Below are 18,221 nucleotides of genomic sequence, written 5' to 3'. Positions count from 1 at the left end.
AAATGATGACTACAGGAACATAACTGAATTTTTGTTTTGGATACCTCATTTTCCATAGTATTTGTAGAGAAATAGTTGGGAGGCCAGATGGGCACTTGAAAAAGCAGGAGTCTGTTGGAGATGTTGGAATCTGAGTTGGGGATCCCAGATGCTCTGAGGACCAGCTGTGTGATTTTGGACAAGTCACTGTACCCTTCGGGACCTCCACTTTCTCGTTTGAAAATCGGGGATTACAATGTCTGTTTTATCACAGAAGTATGGTAAAGATCACATGAGATGTCTGTGCGAGGGCTTTGAAGATCGACAAGTGTACATACTACAACTGGTTCTTTGCGTGGACATCAGGCAGCAGGAAAGGTGCCTTTGATGTTTAATTAATACTAAAAATCTTCCATTACATTTATTTAGCTATAATTGGGAAGGAGGAGGGCAAGAGTAATTTTCAAGGGGACTTTTTGAGCTCCAAAAATAGAACTCAGAAAACACACATTTGATTTTCCTCTTGGTGTCAAACCACAGCGCCATTGTTACTAGCAGTTTTACAGAATTGTGACCTTCAAACTTGGTGATATCAAAGACTGAAAGTAAAGCTCCCAGTCTTGAAGCCTTTCAAACAGGCTTTTCAAACTAAAGCACTTTTATTTTGAATTAAGAGCTAATAGAATTGTCCTCTTAAATGAGCACTTGCAAGTTTAAAAGTTGCCTTCCAGGTGGGCTGTAGTAAACGAATGTGTTGAGAGGGCGCTGAAAGCCCTTTTGGGGGCAAATGAGGGGAATCTCTTCATGTAACACACTTTCCGCAGTTAGAGAAATCTAGAACTTACATTTCCCCTAACTGTACATAAGCTGATTTGTGTATATATCTAGGGTCATAATTTACTTTCAGTTTACTGAATTTGTGAATTTTTGCATTTGTTTTAATTTGTAATTCAGTTTTCTCCATGAAGCACACCATATGCCACCATTAATTCTTGCTCGTTGATTTCTTAGGAGATACATGAGTGCATATTCTGATGCAATTGTTGAGGTCTTTTGAAAATCAAATGACTACGTGTTTTGCCATATGGGCCTTTGTTATTTAAAATAGCATATGATAAAGTAAGAGAAAGCAAAATGCAGAAGGACGTGTTAGGAAAAAAAATCATTGGAAAACTGTTTAAAACATCGTTTTAAACACACAATTTTCAACCTTTTTCTTCGCGGGGGCGCCGTTATATCTTCGGAACCTATCATTACTGATCCCGCACTCTCTCTTATCGTCTGTGAATGTACACTATCACAAGTGCACCGGGCGAACCTACGGAAACCAGTTACTGCCCTACGCTTTACACTGGGGCTACAGATGTTAATATCCGCTTTCAATGAGTTCAGTTGTCCCCAATGTTTTTCTTTTAACATCTTAGGCCGGGATTTGACATTAAGCTCCAGTTCATCCGCACCTACCGTGTCTGGTTTTGAAAGAGGACGACGGGGTTTTCGGTTTTCCCGGGGAACCACGGTGCTCGCGAGCCGCCTGCCGTACGTGCGGGCTGCAGACCTGGCCGCCGGCAGGCGCGCGGCGCGCACTAGGACCCAGCAGGGCTCCGGGCCCGGGTGGGAGCCGCGCCGCCGACCCCGGGCGGGCGCCGGGGCTGGAGCCGGGGTTCCGGCCGCGATCGGCTGCAGCTCTGCCGGGAGACGGCGCGACCCGGCGGCGGGGCCACCCGCGAGTCCAGCGCCGCCGCAGCCCCCCAATGCGCCCGCGAGAAGCAGAAGGGGGGGCAGGCGATCGAAGGTAACGAAAATGGGGCTCATTTCCTGCCTCCTGACCTTCTGCTCTGGTTCAGCATTGTCACGAGAAGCCCTCACTGTTCAGGCTGCTGCATTTTGGGGCACCCTTTGATTTTTTAAGGTGTCCGCCCCCGTATTTCCACCTGGTTTCAGATTGATTTATAGCATGCAGTCCGAATGGGAGAGATCCAGGGCTGGCAAGTTGCATATTTTCATTAGTTTTGTCTCAAAAGTAAGTTCATTAAAAAAAAAAAAAGTTTCTCAGGAATTTGTGGATAGTAGTTAAAAAAAATTTTTTTTAAATAGCAGGCAAATGGATAATTTTTAAAAATTATGAAATAATTGATGTAATTCTGTTCATTACTTCCTAGGTCTTTACTTTTGTGGGCTCCCCAGGCATTACTTTTATTTTCAAGGAACTAACGTGTTAAATGTGGAGTTTGGCTGGGGCAGAGTTTACAGCATTGCTGTCGCAAGTGTTTTGCTATCAATTATAAACAGTGTCAAATCTGTGGGCAGTTTAAACCTCTTCTCAAATACTGTAACTGGTTATCCTGATGTGACATATACAGATGAGAGTTGCCTTTGAGGGCAGTCAGAATATTTCTCTTTTTGGAGAAACCTGGTTTTGAGGAGAAAAGCATGATTACTGGCTGAGGAGGCTGAAGAGACTATTTTTCAGGCTTTGTTTATACTCTCGGATTTGACATTTGGGAAAGGGAAACACAGTCTTTCTTGGCAGCTTTTAATGGTGGGATTATTAATTTATTTAATTTATTAGTTTCAATTGGTTGGGCTCGGGGAGCCCTCTGTCACAGGATGTGCTTAAGGTGACACATTTGCCAGCAGTTGGGACACATGATTTGCACATGTAAAATGTGCTTCAGCCGAAAGGTCTGGTCTGCTGGGAGCTCCCATGTGGAGCTGTTGTGGGCAGGGTGCGGCTGGCTCATTGAGGAAAAAGGGAATCATTTTCCTTAGCTAAGGAGACATCCTGTTATATTCCTTTTGTTCCCTGTTTTTCATTGATCGCCAGCGCTGCCTTAGAGAGGGGAGAGCAGCTTGGAGAGCTCGGAAGACTGCACAGATGACTCCAGCCCACTCTGCTCTCACACTGATTGGTCAGTTCGATGAAGACTTAGGGAAACAGTCACCCAAAACCTTCTTTGAAAATCATGCTGTAATTTCAGAGTAGCCTTCTTGTGCCCAGATTTCTGCAAGGTTGATTTTTAATTTGGGTGCAGTTTGCTTGAGATACCTTTGTGTTTAATTTTTTGTTGTTGCTTCTATCCAAAGAAAGTAGGCCATTCTGGTGACAAATTTCTTTGCAGACATCAGCTTTTATAGACATATCACTTTACAATACGTTCTCAGTGGTTTCTCCTTGGGAGTTATAGAATGCAAAGTTGTTCAACTTAGAATAATTTTTCCTGTTTTTTTTTTTTTTGATCTGAAGAGTTAAATATCACTGTCAGCAGATGGTGCTTAACTGTATCTTTACTTTGATAATGTAAGTGTCTTGTGCATTATTAGCATGTATCATGCACTAAATTTAAGTCTGTAAGAGTGAAAGAAAAAGGCCACGAAGAGCCAACAATCAAAATCAGCTTGCACACTGTTATAAGAAATTGTGGCGTCTGGTTTGAGGAGAATGCATTTCAAGTTAAAAAAAAAAAAGGGCATTCTTCACCTTAAAAGAATGAGTTGGTAAATATTGTGAAATGTTCTACATAAGCGGAAAAATATAAGGCCGGTGGACAACTCCATCTGAGCCTGAAAACACCCCAATTAAAGAAGCACCGTCCCAGAAGTTGTTAAATGTATAAACACTTTTCCGATTGGCTTAAAAATTTAGACACAGGAAGTGGATGGTATCTAACAACCGATGAGTAGAGACATGGTTGTCATGGAAACTGAGACGGGTTACCCCCTCCAACACTCGTACACTACCATAACCACCATTTAAAAAACAAAAAAACAAAACCTGCATGTCATCACAGATGCCTGGAGAACATGTTGCCTTCTGTAAGCTTTCCCACAGCATCTGTTGAAACCTGAGACCGTGCCTGTCAAATCAAGGTCATTTTACAACAACAACCAAAAATGCAGTCTCCTGGATTTCATAACTGTATTTTTACTGAAAAGATGTGAGGAAAAGGGCTTAAAGCAAGGATGAGCACGCGTGCTTACTTTGCATTTTGCTGTCTCGGAGTTGCGCCAGGGAAGGCTAAGAAGAATGTGTTTGATCACTTAATTGTGGAAGTGAACTGATTTGTAAGTCTACTGTTAGAACAACACTCTTTGTGGAGCTGTAAAGACTAGGCTGTTACCTGTGGCTGAAGAGTCATTTGGGGACGGTATAATGAAGAGTTTCTGTTTGCAAGAGGCTTCTACTTGAACTGTTGCAATTGAATTTGAAGAACTGTGGCATTTTGGAGCTTTGCTCTAAGGCTGCCTGTACAGGATAGATGAAGACTCTGTCTGGTGCTTTGGGAAGTATAAGGAAGGGTGTTCTTAGTAGCGAAGCAGGGAAAGGATAATCCTAAACAGAAATAAGGGCTCTTTCAAAACTGCAGTTATTATTATTGGTTAACTTAGAAAAGTTTCCTCTTCTTCTGTGGATGGAGAAGAGTGCTTTAGTTTTTAGGATAATTGAGAGGTTCCCCAACTCAAGGTTGCGAATATTTTCAATATCTTGGTAGTGGTTTTAGTGAGGAGAGTAAAGAAAGGAGAAAAGTTTGGAGATCTCCCCCTTTCACTTTGCTAAGCAAAAAATAACCGAGGAGGCTAAATTTTGAATTTGAGGATCAACATTGAAGCTTGTAAATATAAAACCGGTGCATTTCTTATATTTTTCTAATCTTGTCAATGGTAGTCTTCAAATTTGAAGTGCTTGATATTCATTTAGAAATATCCTTCTTATAATCGTGATGATTTATAGCATGGTATTGCTTAATCTTAACTGAAAATGGTCAATTTTACATCTCACTTAACTCACACTTTGGTCTTTTTAAAAAGCAGAAAATATCCCTTGTTTTCATCAACTAATTGCATGGTGGCAGGGGAGAGGAGGTGGAAAGAATCCTAACTATACTGTAATATTTCTTTAATATCCTGCATCTGTGCCATAGGAAATACAGAGGTTAGAAGCAATATAGCATCATTGGGGTGATTTAGCATGTACTTCATGATCCCGTCTTGTCAAATATTTAACTGATTGAGATGTGGTGAAAAAGGTTAAGCTTAGTGGCACAACTGTTCTCTTTTAGCAAAGGATTTCCTGTAGGGAGCTTTCTTATCTTCAGCTATGTTCATTGGCAGGAAACATGTCAGTTGCTTGTTTTTACAAACTGAAGGAAATGAATGGGATTTGTTAGGTTCTAGAATCTGCCTTCATGCTCCATTGTCTGTCAAATAGTTTGCCCAGAACAGTTCATTTTTAAATGGACTTTTAAGGAGTACAATTAAATTACTCCAAATCTTTGGCATTTCTGTTCATTTATTTTTGACTCTGAGATTAGAAACATTGGTCATTATACTGCTATGAACAACTTATTTGACCAACACACATTAACAAGACGTTCAATAAAATTCCAATTCATTTTCAGTTGTCAGATATATAGACATTGACTGAAGTTGGCGTTTTTTGATGATGATGCCAAATTTCTAATAATTAGCGCTGAATACCAACCAAATGCCAGTTTTGTGGAGAGGTAACGGGAAAGAGGCCGCTTCATTCTTCTCTTGGCTTGTAACAGTAAAATCCATAAAGATTAAATGTCAGGTGTATGCCTCCTTTGCTGATGGAGTGGGGGAGAGTTGGAATTTGGGGAGGGGCTATAGCTAAAGCCAGGCTAGAGTCTGTATGAGAAAAACGAATCATAACCTTGAAAAGATTTATTGTGCAAAACTCTGGATTACTTTTTGAATATTATAAATAAATATATTTAATAGTTTCAATTCATGTATGTTTCAAATTCTGGAAGAGGAAACAGGGTGAGGTCCTTTAAAGGAAAGTAAGTACAGAAACCTCCCTTTGAAGGGAACAGCCTGGGGAGGGGGTTAAGAGAGCCTAAGGGAGGGCACCATTTGTTGCGATGGTTTTCACGCATTTTTGAAGACATCATTTTGGTTTTATATTTAGCACCAAATGGAGTCTTATGCAAGACCCTAATATATGAGTGGAGTAAAAACAGAGCTGCTCTGGGGGAACCAAGAGCCAGGAACCCAGAATCTGCTCTCTTCTCCTGGGCTGTGCCTGGGGCACACCCTAGGACCCTAGTATCCCTGTGAACTGTTTGAAAACCACTGCTTTTTAAGTGCCCCAAATATTCTCTAAGGAAGGCCCCGAGGGAGTTGCTTGCAGAGTCCTGGAACTTCTGAGCTGAAGAGAGAACTTTTGCCTTGACAGTTTAAGAGGGCACTTGTGCTCAGAGGAGGAAGAAGGAATGGCCGACAATGGGCTCTAATAAGCCATTCTGTGTAGAGCGCTAGGCTGGACTGGCTGTAAGTGTGGAGGAGCCCTGGTTCCATCTGTAACAAGGGAAGGGGAAAGGACTTTCTTTTTTTTTTTTACATCTTTATTGGAGTATAATTGCTTTACAACGGTGTGTTAGTTTCTACTTTATAACAAAGTGAATCAGCTATACATATACATATATCCCCAGAAAGGATGTTTTTAAAGGGCCCCCTTCCCTCATAAGTTACAGGAACATCACGTGGAGGTGTTTGAGATTAGTCGGTTATCATTGTCCTGGAATGTGTGGGTTTATTCTAGTACCACCTCAGGATCTGTTATATCACTGTTACTCTGTCAGTGAGAATTATTTCATATTAAGTGTCATTCATGAAGTGAAAGTTTGCCAAGCTATATAATCTGCTTGGCAGACGCGGTAGTGTTTTGAGTAAAATGATAACACATGGATGATATTTGAATATCATCAAACATATTCAGATTATCTCTTCTATTATGAGATTTACTGAAATGGCAGTAGTGGGATTGAGTTCAGTTCCCCTTTTTTACATCCCAGAGGCCATAAATATTAAGATTTCTAGGGGTGGCAGACAGAGGGATCTCTTTCACTTCCACTCCTAATTTTCACAACCCCTTGATTCACATATGCTCGGTTACAGAAAGAAGGAGCAAGCAGCAGAGACTTCACGCAAACGGTATCAATAGCATTGTGCTTCTTAGGGTCACAGCAAACCTCCTTGCATTGTTTCTTGGAGGCTGCACAGTTGGGGAGTTTATAGAAGTAGAAAGGACAGCGCCCTGTCTGCGTGCTCCTATTACTTCCACTGTGCTTGCCATGTTTCTAGTACCTGTGTGGGTCAGAGATGGCGATTAAAATAATCAATATTCTGGGAAGCCACAGATCTTCCAACAATTTGTGCCGGAACTTTTTCTTTTTTTAAAGAAAATGTTTCCTCTAGAAAGATAAAACTAGTATAAGCACAAAATAGTTGGCCGTGGTAGTGGATGAAAATGACTGTGGTTAACTTTTGTTTGTTGAATTGGGTTGAATAAAGCTTTTCACGTTTAGGCTGTTTAAAGCTATCTTATTCCTCCTCCCACCTGCATTTCAAAGAAGAATGAGTGTGTACAGCCATAGAAAACCAAGGGAGCTGTCCCAAGGCGTATGCATAATAATAGACCAGTGACTCTCCTTGAGTGAGCATTTATACTCCGATGTTCTTGGGGACTTTGTTTTGGAACTCAAGGATGCTGTGCAGTTACCAGGACCTTGCTGAAGCTGTTAATGGAGGACTCCAGATATTACACAGAGTGTGTCCGCTACCTTTGCAGATGTCACTTTCTTAAGATTCAGACAGTAGCAAGTCCTACTGGAAGAGGTGATTTTAGAATATTATACAAGGTTAGATTTTAGATAACCTCAGATTTCTCTTTAAGGTCTGAAGTGTTCTAATTTGGCAAACTTAACATTTTTGCAGCCTGTAAAATGAAAACAGTTACCATTTAATGCCTAGTTAATAAGGTCTCTAAATTAAGACGGTCATATTGTTTCGTGGAATTGGATTTAGCATTTAGAATGGTCTCTCGGAAAAGAAATAAGTTGCTCATGGTAAGTTTGGCAATATTGGGTAATATAGAAAAATCACATCAAACTGGTAAGGGGTTTTCGTTTATCAGGTGCTGCCCCTATTAATTATTATAATAATCTAGTATTAATATAATATTACTACTACTAATAATAAATAATGATAATATGCAGTAATGTCCCTTCACAGATGAAGAAACTGAGGTAACTATGTTTCCAGGCCACACACTCTTTGGTACAACTAGTTCTCACCCTCAGGCCCCCTGACTCTGAGTTCCAGTCATTTTCCATCCCACTGGCTACCTTACAACTACCCCTCTGTTTCTATTCCAGGGTTGATAACTCCCCCTTCTATGCTTGAAATGGAGTCTCCTCCTGGGAAAAATTGCAAGGGGCGGGAAAAAGATTGTGATTTTGGCAAGAAGTAGGGTTTTGCTTCTTGACATTCTGTATTCCCATGTTTGACCATTAGTGATGGGAGGAACCTTTTAGTTCCCTTGTCAGAGCTTACCTTCCTTAATTTATCTTCATCTTTTCTTTCTTTGAATGAATGTTTTAAAATTAATTAATTAATTTTTGGCTGCGTTGGGTCTTCGTTGCTGTGTGCAGTCTTTCTCTAATTGCAGCGAGCGGGGGCTACTCTTTGTTGCAGTGCGCGGGGCTTCTCATCGTGGTGGCTTCTCTTGTTGCGGAGCACGGGCTCTAGGCACGCAGGCTCAGTAGTTGTGGCGCACGGGCTTAGTTGCTCCGTGGCATGTGGGATCTTCCCGGAGCAGGGACCGAACCTGTGTCCCCTGCACTGGCAGGCGGATTCTTAACCTCTTGGCCACCAGGGAAGTCGCCATCTTCATCTTTTGAAATTCCCTTCATGCATCCCTGAGCACATTCACCTAGTTGGTAAACAAAAGGCTCTTACCACAGGGCTATGATTTTCTTTAATTACCCAAATATTACACTTATAATTTCTGTTGGTGGCATCCAGAAAACAGATTTCCTAGACAATGTTCTCTTTATAATTCATATGAACTGCTCAACAAACTCAGAGATGCAAATTCAATGATATCTCCTTTATTTTTTTTCAGAATAAAAAACAAGTGGCTTAAGTTGTCCGATTAGGAGGGTGTTGGGTGTCTCCTTCTTGAGAACCCCTTACCTGTAAATCAAACAAACTCCACATGGGTTTATATAGACCAAGTGAAACTGGGTTAGTCTGACTTTCTCATCTAAGCAAGGAGCTGTACTCTCATTCTGGCAAAGGGGAAAATGACAAGTTAAATCTTCACCTGGGCACCCCACTATGCCTGGCATGTATGTGACTGGTTGGAACTAGCAATGGAACCGATGTGGACATTTTCAGTGATGCAGGTGGCTGGCACTTTCTCATTCTCTGGAAGACTTCAGGTAAATGATCAGCACTTGAATGGAACTAATTCATATTTCACACGTGTACTTTCACAGATCTCACATGTGAAATCATTTTAAAGAATTGATCTAGGGACGTGTTCAGGATATATATGCACCAGTTTGGGGGAACGAATCATCCACCCATTCATTCAATGAACAGTTATTGCGTGCCTACTGCATATAAGCGACTGTGCCCTGTGATAGGGCACTAAAGGGGAAGAAATCACCAGCAGAGCCAACCGTCTGTTCCCTAACTCTCACTGGCTTCTTAAACTGTAAGTATCCCCAAATTTGGCCCTATTGAAGTTTATATTCTCAGCTGATGTCGACAGATTGAAGTGACGCCCTCCCCGAGTTCCTCTCTCCAGGTATAAGCGGACCGTGCAAGGAGGATTCCAGGGTGGGTAGTTTACTTGGGAGACGATCCCAGGAAGACAACAGTAGGGGGCGCGAGTGGGAGACTCATCTATGCCCCCCCACCCCGCCCCCTCCACCTCCATCCCCGGTTACACTGCGAGGGGAGCCTAGGCGTGCTGAGAGCTGATGTCCAGCATGTCGCTTCCAGGAACTGGTTGATGACTCAGGAGACGTTGATTCCCAGCACTTGAGGTTGGTGCGCAAGCTTCGGCCAGACAAGGTTCTCAGGGAGGTTCTTGATGCCTCTGGTTGAGGTGAAGGTTGGACTGGTGGCGCTGAGTAGTGAGGCCTGGAGGGGACGTGGGCTGGGCACCAGCAGCCTCTACGATGTTCTCCACTTCTCAGCTCCTTCCACAGTCTTGGATCTGAGAATGCTTTACAAGAGTCCTTTTTAGTGGTCCTCTGAACTTCAAAATGAAGATCCTGAGAAAGTGGTTTTTCGGTCTGAGAAATGGGAACAAGAGAAGGACATAAGCTCTGAGTCTAAGCATTCAGGCAGAAATTTTCAATAAGGGCACTTATTTTGTTGTGTATGTTTTTGTTTTGTTTTGGTTTTTCTCTGTTACAACCGTGATCCTTGTTTCCCAGGTTGGGAAACTTGGACAGCCACTTGTTTTACGTGCCAGGTATCTCATTGATCACCAGGGCTCCTTGCTGCTTTCTTTGAAATCCACCTCATGGTCATCTCCTCATCTTGAGTTCTAGTCCTCACTCTGAGAATACTGCTGGGAACCTCCGAGGTGCTTTGTCCCTCCTGGCCCCTTGCCTTCCTCTGTCCTCCTGAAGACTCCTGTCCCTAAACGACTCTGGAAGTGAAGGGCTTTGAAGTGAGACTTCTTGCTTTCACACCTACTTACAACTGTGTGACCTTAACCTCAGACTCAGTAATGTGAAATAAGACTCATTAATGTGGGAATCCTGAAAGGATGCTTGTGAGAGCTAATGATAAACCCTTGACAGGCAGCCTGATGCCTAGTTCCAACTTAAATGATTGTAGCTATTTTTATGTTTACATTGTTATTGTTGTGTTGTGTCCCTCATCTACTGAGAACCTCTGCGGGCTCCCTGTGTCTCTCCTTACTCTCCTTACCGAGTCTGTCCTCCTCTGCCTAACTTTCAAGACCTTCTATAATCTGACCATCCCCATTAGTGCTCAGGAAATGCCCCCAGACCTGGTCAGGGTTCATTCATCCATGAACTTGCCTGATTCCTTCCAGCTCCCCTGACTTTCTTCATACTGTTCCCCGACCACAACCTTCTTCTTCCCCGCTTCACACATTGTAGGGTCACCAGTTTCACCCACTCTGCAACTGGGAGGTGCAGAAAAATGCGATTTGTCTATTTGGTCTGCAGCAAACCTTCCTCCCAGCAAACACCCATTGGTTATCAGGAAAAAGAATAATAACTTTTGATCCCATCCATTTAAAAACGTAGTTTGGGGCTTCCCTGGTGGCGCAGTGGTTGAGAGTCCGCCTGCTGATGCAGGAGACACGGGTTCGTGCCCCAGTCCGGGAAGATCCCACATGCCACGGAGCAGCTGGGCCCATGAGCCATGGCCGCTGAGCCTGCGCGTCCGGAGCCTGTGCTCTGCAACGGGAGAGACCACAACAGTGAGAGGCCCGCGTACCGCAAAAAAAATAATAAATAAATAAAATAAAAACGTAGTTTGATCGGATAGTCCAAATAGTCCCTTAAGATAATTCTCAGTCTTCCTGGGAAAACAATATCCCTTCCTTCCTGTTGTTCCCTTTCTTTGCCTGTGATGTCAGACTGTGAGGAAGGGGTGTCTCGTGTACTCTGATTTCTTACAGAGGACTAGCAACTCTGTTTCCTTAGTTACGGTGGCCTTGGCTCTCAGAGGCTGGGCCTCTTGCCATGGTGTTGCTTGTTCTGTATTAGCCGATGAAGTCTGTGGCTCTTATAACACATAGTCTGGTCCAGTGGTTTCCAAAGGTTCAAAGTAAAATACAGATACATGTTCATGAGATTCCAGTAAGCATATATGGACAGGTGATACAAAAGTTTTTACAAAATAACCTGTATAGCTGAAATAGAAATTTTACAAGGTATTATTATCCTTTTTATACTTGATCTACTCTGATCTTTTCCATTCTATTTTATTTCAAAAAACCACACTTGGGACCCAATAAGGGACCCACAGTTTGCAAAAAAAGTTGATCTGGTCATCCTGTTGGCTTTATCAGAACCTGACGTGTCATCCCCTGCTGGCTGGGTCCACCCTCAGCTCCCACTGGCAGCAAACTCTGAGTATGTGTGACACCATCCATCAAGCCCACTGGCCTGGTGGTCCTTGCAAGGGGTCCAGTACTCTATCCACAGTCTACCCGAGGCACCCCACCACACAGCTCCCTCTGTTTGATCAGGCTGCCGTGCTGGGCTGAGGAAGCTGTGTTCCAGGCTGGTGCAGACCCTCTCTGGCTAGGGCTCTTGGATGATGGAGGGGGATGGACACAAAGACATCCCTCCGCACTCAGGGGTACCTCCTCTATCAAGAGGCAGAATCCACTGTCTTCTTCTCTTATCTCCTTTTTCCTTCCCATCATTAACTGGACCCAGAAAGAGGTGGGCTTTTCTTTCACTTCCCCTCCACCATCTCATCCTTCTACCATTCAGGCAGAAAGATTAGCAACTTCACTGTCACTCATGGAAGAAAGCAGTATCTTCTGTTGCCTTCAGGTCAATTCTTTGAGCTGGGTCCTCCAGACTGCTGCTAATAGGTGAAAATCCTGTCCCAGGAGAAAGACTGACTTTCAAGGCTATGGAATTTCTACCTATGGCAGAGTCAACTAGTTTCCCACCTATGTCCATTAACTACATTTCTAAGACTCCCTTGCAGCTAAGAATGGCAAAATTTGGGCTTCCCTGGTGGCGCAGTGGTTAAGAATCTGCCTGCCAATGCAGGGGACAGGGGTTTGAGCCCTGGCCCAGGAAGATCCCACATGCCATGGAGCAACTAAGCCCGTGCACCACAACTACTGAGCCTGCGTTCTAGAGCCCGCAAGTCACCACTACCGAGCCTGTGTGCCACAACTACTGAAGCCCGAGCGCCTAGAGCCCATGCTCTGCAACAAGAGAAGCCACGACAATGAGAAGCCCGCACACTGCAACAAAGAGTAGCCCCCCCGCTTGCCACAACTAGAGAAAGCCCGCGTACAGCGTTGAAGACCCAACACAGCCAAAAAAATAAAAACAAATAAATAAATAAATTTATTAAAAAAGTCAAAAAGAATGGCAAAATTCTAGCCACTTGGATGTGAGTAGATGTGAAGTATGTTGTTTCTGGTTCGTGCCCTTGTTTTTCTTTATAATTTTACCACATACTTTTAAAATCCTGAACCTGTATATAGTTTAGTTGCACACAATTTCATATAGATGGAAACATTATATATATATATACACACCCACACACCATTTGTAGTATATACAGATATATAGTATAGATACCTATGTATTTATATATATGTAAACATATGTTGTGTGTGTATTTATGTCTACAGTTACATCTGTAGACAGATGGATTTTTTTTTTTTTCTTTTTCGGTATGCGGGCCTCTCACTGTTGTGGCCTCTCCCATTGCGGAGCACAGGCTCCGGACGCGCAGGCTCAGTGGCCATGGCTCACTGGCCCAGCCGCTCTGTGGCATGTGGGATCCTCCCGGACCAGGGCACGAACCCATGTCCCCTGCATCGGCAGGTGGACTCTCATCCACTGCACCGCCAGGGAAGCCCCAGATGGATTTTTTTTTAAGTGAACATACCTATGTAATCAGCACTTATATTAATAAATAGAATGTTGGCTTCACCCAAGAAGTCCCCGTATGCCCCTAAGGCACTATCTTTTGCAAGATGACACTATCCTAATTTTTTTTTTGAAATTTATTTATTTATTTATTTATTTTTGGCTGCATTGGGTCTTCGTTGCTGCACATGGGTTTTCTCTAGTTGCGGTGAGTGGGGGCTACTCTTCGTTGCAGTGTGTGGGCTTCTCATTGTGGTGGCTTCTTTTGTTGCGGAGCATGGGCTCTAGGCACACGGACTTCAGTAGTTGCAGCATGTGGGCTCAGTAACTGTGGCATACGGGCTCAGTAGTTGTGGCTTGTGGGCTCTAGAGCACAGCCTCAGTAGTTGTGGCACACGGGCTTAGTTGCTCCATGGCATGTGGGATCTTCCTGGACCAGGGCTCAAACCCATGTCCCCTGCATTGGCAGGCAGATTCTTAACCACTGTGCCACCAGGGGAGTCCCTATCCCAATTTGATCTATTTTTTTACCGAGCGAAGTGTATTAAAAATCTCTCCGTAAGGTGGTAGATTATCATTTTTTTTCTTGATATATTTTGAAGTTACACTATTTGGTATATACACATTTAGAATTCTTCTAGCTTCTTGGAGAATCAAATTTTTTATTATTATGAAGTAGTGCACTTTAACTCTCATAATGCTTTTTGTCTTAAAGCATGTTTTGTCTGGTGTCCATGCAACAATACTAGTCAACAGTAGGATATAATAGCTTCTTCATTATTAGTTCTTGCTATTTGTTTTCCATTCTTTGTTTTTTCAAACTCTTTACGTCTGTATTTTATTTTATTTTATTTTCTATTTTTTGGCCATGCCACACAGCATGCGAGATCTTAGTTCCCTGACCAGGGGTCGAATCCATGCCCCTTGCAGAGGAAGCGAGGCATCTTAACCACTGGACTGCCAGGGAAGTCCCTACGTCCTGTATTTTAGATGTATCTTTTGTAAATGACATAACACTGGGTATTGTTTTTATGCAGTTGTACATATCTTTTAAATGAAATATGTAAGCATTTATATTTCTTGTAATTTCAGATTGATTTAAATTTATCCTTTCATGTTATTTTATTCTTTCCGTTTGTCCTACCTCTTCATGTTTCTTTTTCTTTCACCTCTTCATGTTTCTTTTTCTTTCACCTCTTGCCTTCTTTTGAATTAACATTTTTTCCTTATTTCATGTATTATTCTGTAGTACTTTGGAAGTTTTACACTCTATTATTATTCTTGTAGTGGTTCTCTAGAAATTTAAGCATGCATACTTAAAAGTCTAAAGTGAATCATTATCTTTCCTCTCCTCCTAAACAATGCAAGGAGCTTAGACCATTTAATTCCAGTCATTACCACCTCTCACACCTCCCCCTGCTAGCTTGGGTCCCATTTTTGCCCAGTGTTTTAGTTTTATCTTGTGGTTTTTTTTTTAGCTTCATGGGTTAGACATTATCATTTAAAAATAGAAATTTGTTCAGATTTACCCACATATTTATTACTTTCTTTGCTTATAATTTCTTCCCCAACTTGTACTCCCCTACCCATCACTTCTCTTCATAGATTTCGTTAAGTGAGGATCAATAGAGGGAGACCTATTTTACTTACTGTTTGTTGGAAAATTCTAATTCTTTCCTTTTTTTCCTTAAAATATAGTTTTGCTAGGTATAAAATTCTGGTTACTTTCTTTCAACACATTAGAGATGTTCCGTTGTCTTCTGACTTCTGCTGCTAAGAAATCAGTACTAAATCTAATTGCCATTTGTCTTGGAAGGTATTCATTTTTCAAGAAAACCTTATAACTGCTTTGAAGATGTTCTTTTTATCTTTGGCATTCTGCAGTTTTATTATAAAGTGTCTACTGATGTGAATTTCTTTTTTATGTATTTATTTTGCTTTGGATATTTTGTTTTGTGAATTTGTGGATTGATTTTTTTCATCACTTCTGGAAGGTTCTCAGAGTATTATTCCTGCTTAGTGCTCTTTTTTCTACTTCTGGATTTTAGATTAGGTATATGTTAGACTTCTGTTGTCTTTTCTATGTATTAACCTCTTTTTCATGTTTTCTGTCTATATAGTATCTTTATATGCTACAGTCGATAATTTTTTCAGTCCTTTTTGTTTCTTGTATCTAACCTGTCTGATCTTGCTCATAGTTTATATACTTGTTTCCTTCTATTATTTTTTAAACATTTATTTTATATTGTGCATCTGGTAAGTTTTTAGACTTTTAAAAAACTTAAAGAGTTGATCAACAATATTGTTAGTTGATAATTTAAAAATTTGATGTCTATGGGTTCAGTTCTACTATCTCTTATTTCTGCTAGTTTTTTTTTTTTTGCTTTATAACAAATTTGATCAGTTATACATATACCTATGTTTCCATATCCCCTCCCTTTTGCGTCTCCCTCCCACCCTCCCTATCCCACCCCTCCAGGCGGTAACAAAGCACTGAGCTGATCTCCCTGTGCTATGCGGCTGCTTCCCACTAGCTATCTAACTTACGTTTGGTAGTGTATATATGTCCATGCCGCTCTTTCACTTTGTCACAGCTTACCCTTCCCCCTCCCCATATCCTCAAGTCCATTCTCTAGTAGGTCTGTGTCTTTATTCCTGTCTTACCCCTATGTTCTTCATGACATTTTTTTTTCTTAAATTCCATATATATGTGTTAGCATACAGTATTTGTCTTTCTCTTTCTGACTTACTTCACTCTGTATGACAGACTCTAGGTCTATCCACCTCATTACAAATAGCTCAATTTCATTTCTTTTTATGGCTGAGTAATATTCCATTGTATATATGTGCCACATCTTCTTTATCCATTCATCTGATGATGGACACTTAGGTTGTTTCCAGCTCCGGGCTGTTGTAAATAGGGCTGCTATGAACATTTTGGTACATGTCTCTTTTTGAATTATGGTTTTCTCAGGGTATATGCCCAGTAGTGGGATTGCTGGGTCATATGGTAGTTCTATTTGTAGTTTTTTAAGGAACCTCCATACCGTTCTCCATAGCGGCTGTACCAATTCACATTCCCACCAGCAGTGCAAGAGGGTTCCCTTTTTTCCACAACCTCTCCAGCATTTATTGTTTCTAGATTTTTTGATGATGGCCATTCTGACTGGTGTGAGATGATATCTCATTGTAGTTTTGATTTGCATTTCTCTAATGAGTAAAGATGTTGAGCATCCTTTCATGTGTTTGTTGGCAGTCTGTATATCTTCTGTGGAGAAATGTCTATTTAGGTCTTCTGCCCATTTTTGGATTGGGTTGTTTGTTTTTTTGTTATTGAGCTGCATGAGCTGCTTATAAATTTTGGAGATTAATCCTTTGTCAGTTGCTTCATTTGCAAATATTTTCTCCCATTCTGAGGGTTGTCTTTTGGTCTTGTTTATGGTTTCCTTTGCTGTGCAAAAGCTTTTAAGTTTCATTAGGTCCCATGTGTTTATTTTTGTCTTTATTTCCATTTCTCTAGGAGGTGGGTCAAAAAGGATCTTGCTGTGATTTATGTCATAGAGTGTTCTGCCTATGTTTTCCTCTAGGAGTTTGATAGTGTCTGGCCTTACATTTAGGTCTTTAATCCACTTTGAGCTTATTTTTGTGTATGGCGTTAGGGAGTGATCTAATCTCATACTTTTACATGTCCCTATCCAGTTTTCCCAGCACCACTTATTGAAGAGACTGTCCTTTCTCCATTGTACATTCCTGCCTCCTTTATCAAAGATAAGGTGACCATATGTCCGTGGGTTTAACTCTGGGCTTTCTATCCTGTTCCAGTGATCTATCTTTCTGTTTTTGTGCCAGTACCATACTGTCTTGATTACTGTAGCTTTGTAGTATAGTCTGAAGTCAGGGAGCCTGATGCCTCCAGCTCCATTTTTCGTTCTCAAGATTGCTTTGGCTATTCGGGGTCTTTTGTGTTTCCATACAAATTGTGAAATTTTTTGTTCTAGTTCTGTGAAAAATGCCAGTGGTAGTTTGATAGGGATTGCATTGAATCTGTAGATTGCTTTGGGTAGTAGAGTCATTTTCACAATGTTGATTCTTCCAATCCAAGAACATGGTACATCTCTCCATCTATTTGTATCATCTTTAATTTCTTTCATCAGTGTCTTATAATTTTCTGCATACAGGTCTTTTGTCTCCTTAGGTAGGTTTATTCCTAGATATTTTATTCTTTTTGTTGCAATGGTAAATGGGAGTGTTTCCTTGATTTCACTTTCAGATTTTTCATCATTAGTATATAGGAATGCCAGAGATTTCTGTGCATTAATTTTGTATCCTGCAACTTTACCAAATTCATTGATTAGCTCTAGTAGTTTTCTGGTAGCATCTTTAGGATTCTCTATGTATAGTATCATGCTGCAAATAGTGACAGCTTTACTTCTTCTTTTCCGATTTGGATTCCTTTTATTTCCTTTTCTTCTCTGATTGCTGTGGCTAAAACTTCCAAAACTAGGTTGAATAAGAGTGGTGAGAGTGGGCAACCTTGTCTTGTTCCTGATCTTAGTGGAAATGGTTTCAGTTTTTCACCATTGAGGACGATGCTGGCTGTGGGTTTGTCATATATGGCCTTTATTATGTTGAGGAAAGTTCCCTCTATGCCTACTTTCTGCAGGGTTTTTATCATAAATGGGTGTTGAATTTTGTCGAAAGCTTTCTCTGCATCTATTGAGATGATCATATGGTTTTTCTCCTTCAATTTGTTAATATGGTGTATCACGTTGATTGATTTGCGTATATTGAAGAATCCTTGCATTCCTGGAA

General features: G+C 41.4%; 1 protein-coding gene across 1 annotated transcript in view; it reads left to right on the top strand.

Moving 5' to 3' along the window:
* Positions 1-1,536: 1,536 nt before the first annotated feature.
* The window catches only part of FOXN3 (forkhead box N3), a 422,302-nt gene continuing 405,617 nt past the window's right edge, over positions 1,537-18,221 (top strand). The window contains exon 1 of the mRNA XM_081226912.1: positions 1,537-1,774. The gene's annotated coding sequence lies outside the window, so the exon portion shown is untranslated. The remainder of the gene's footprint in view (positions 1,775-18,221) is intronic.

The sequence above is a fragment of the Mesoplodon bidens genome, assembly GCF_964165515.1.
Source record: "Mesoplodon bidens genome assembly, chromosome: 3".
Classification (NCBI taxonomy): Eukaryota; Metazoa; Chordata; class Mammalia; order Artiodactyla; family Ziphiidae; genus Mesoplodon; species Mesoplodon bidens.
This window is presented reverse-complemented; position numbering and strand designations above follow the sequence as displayed.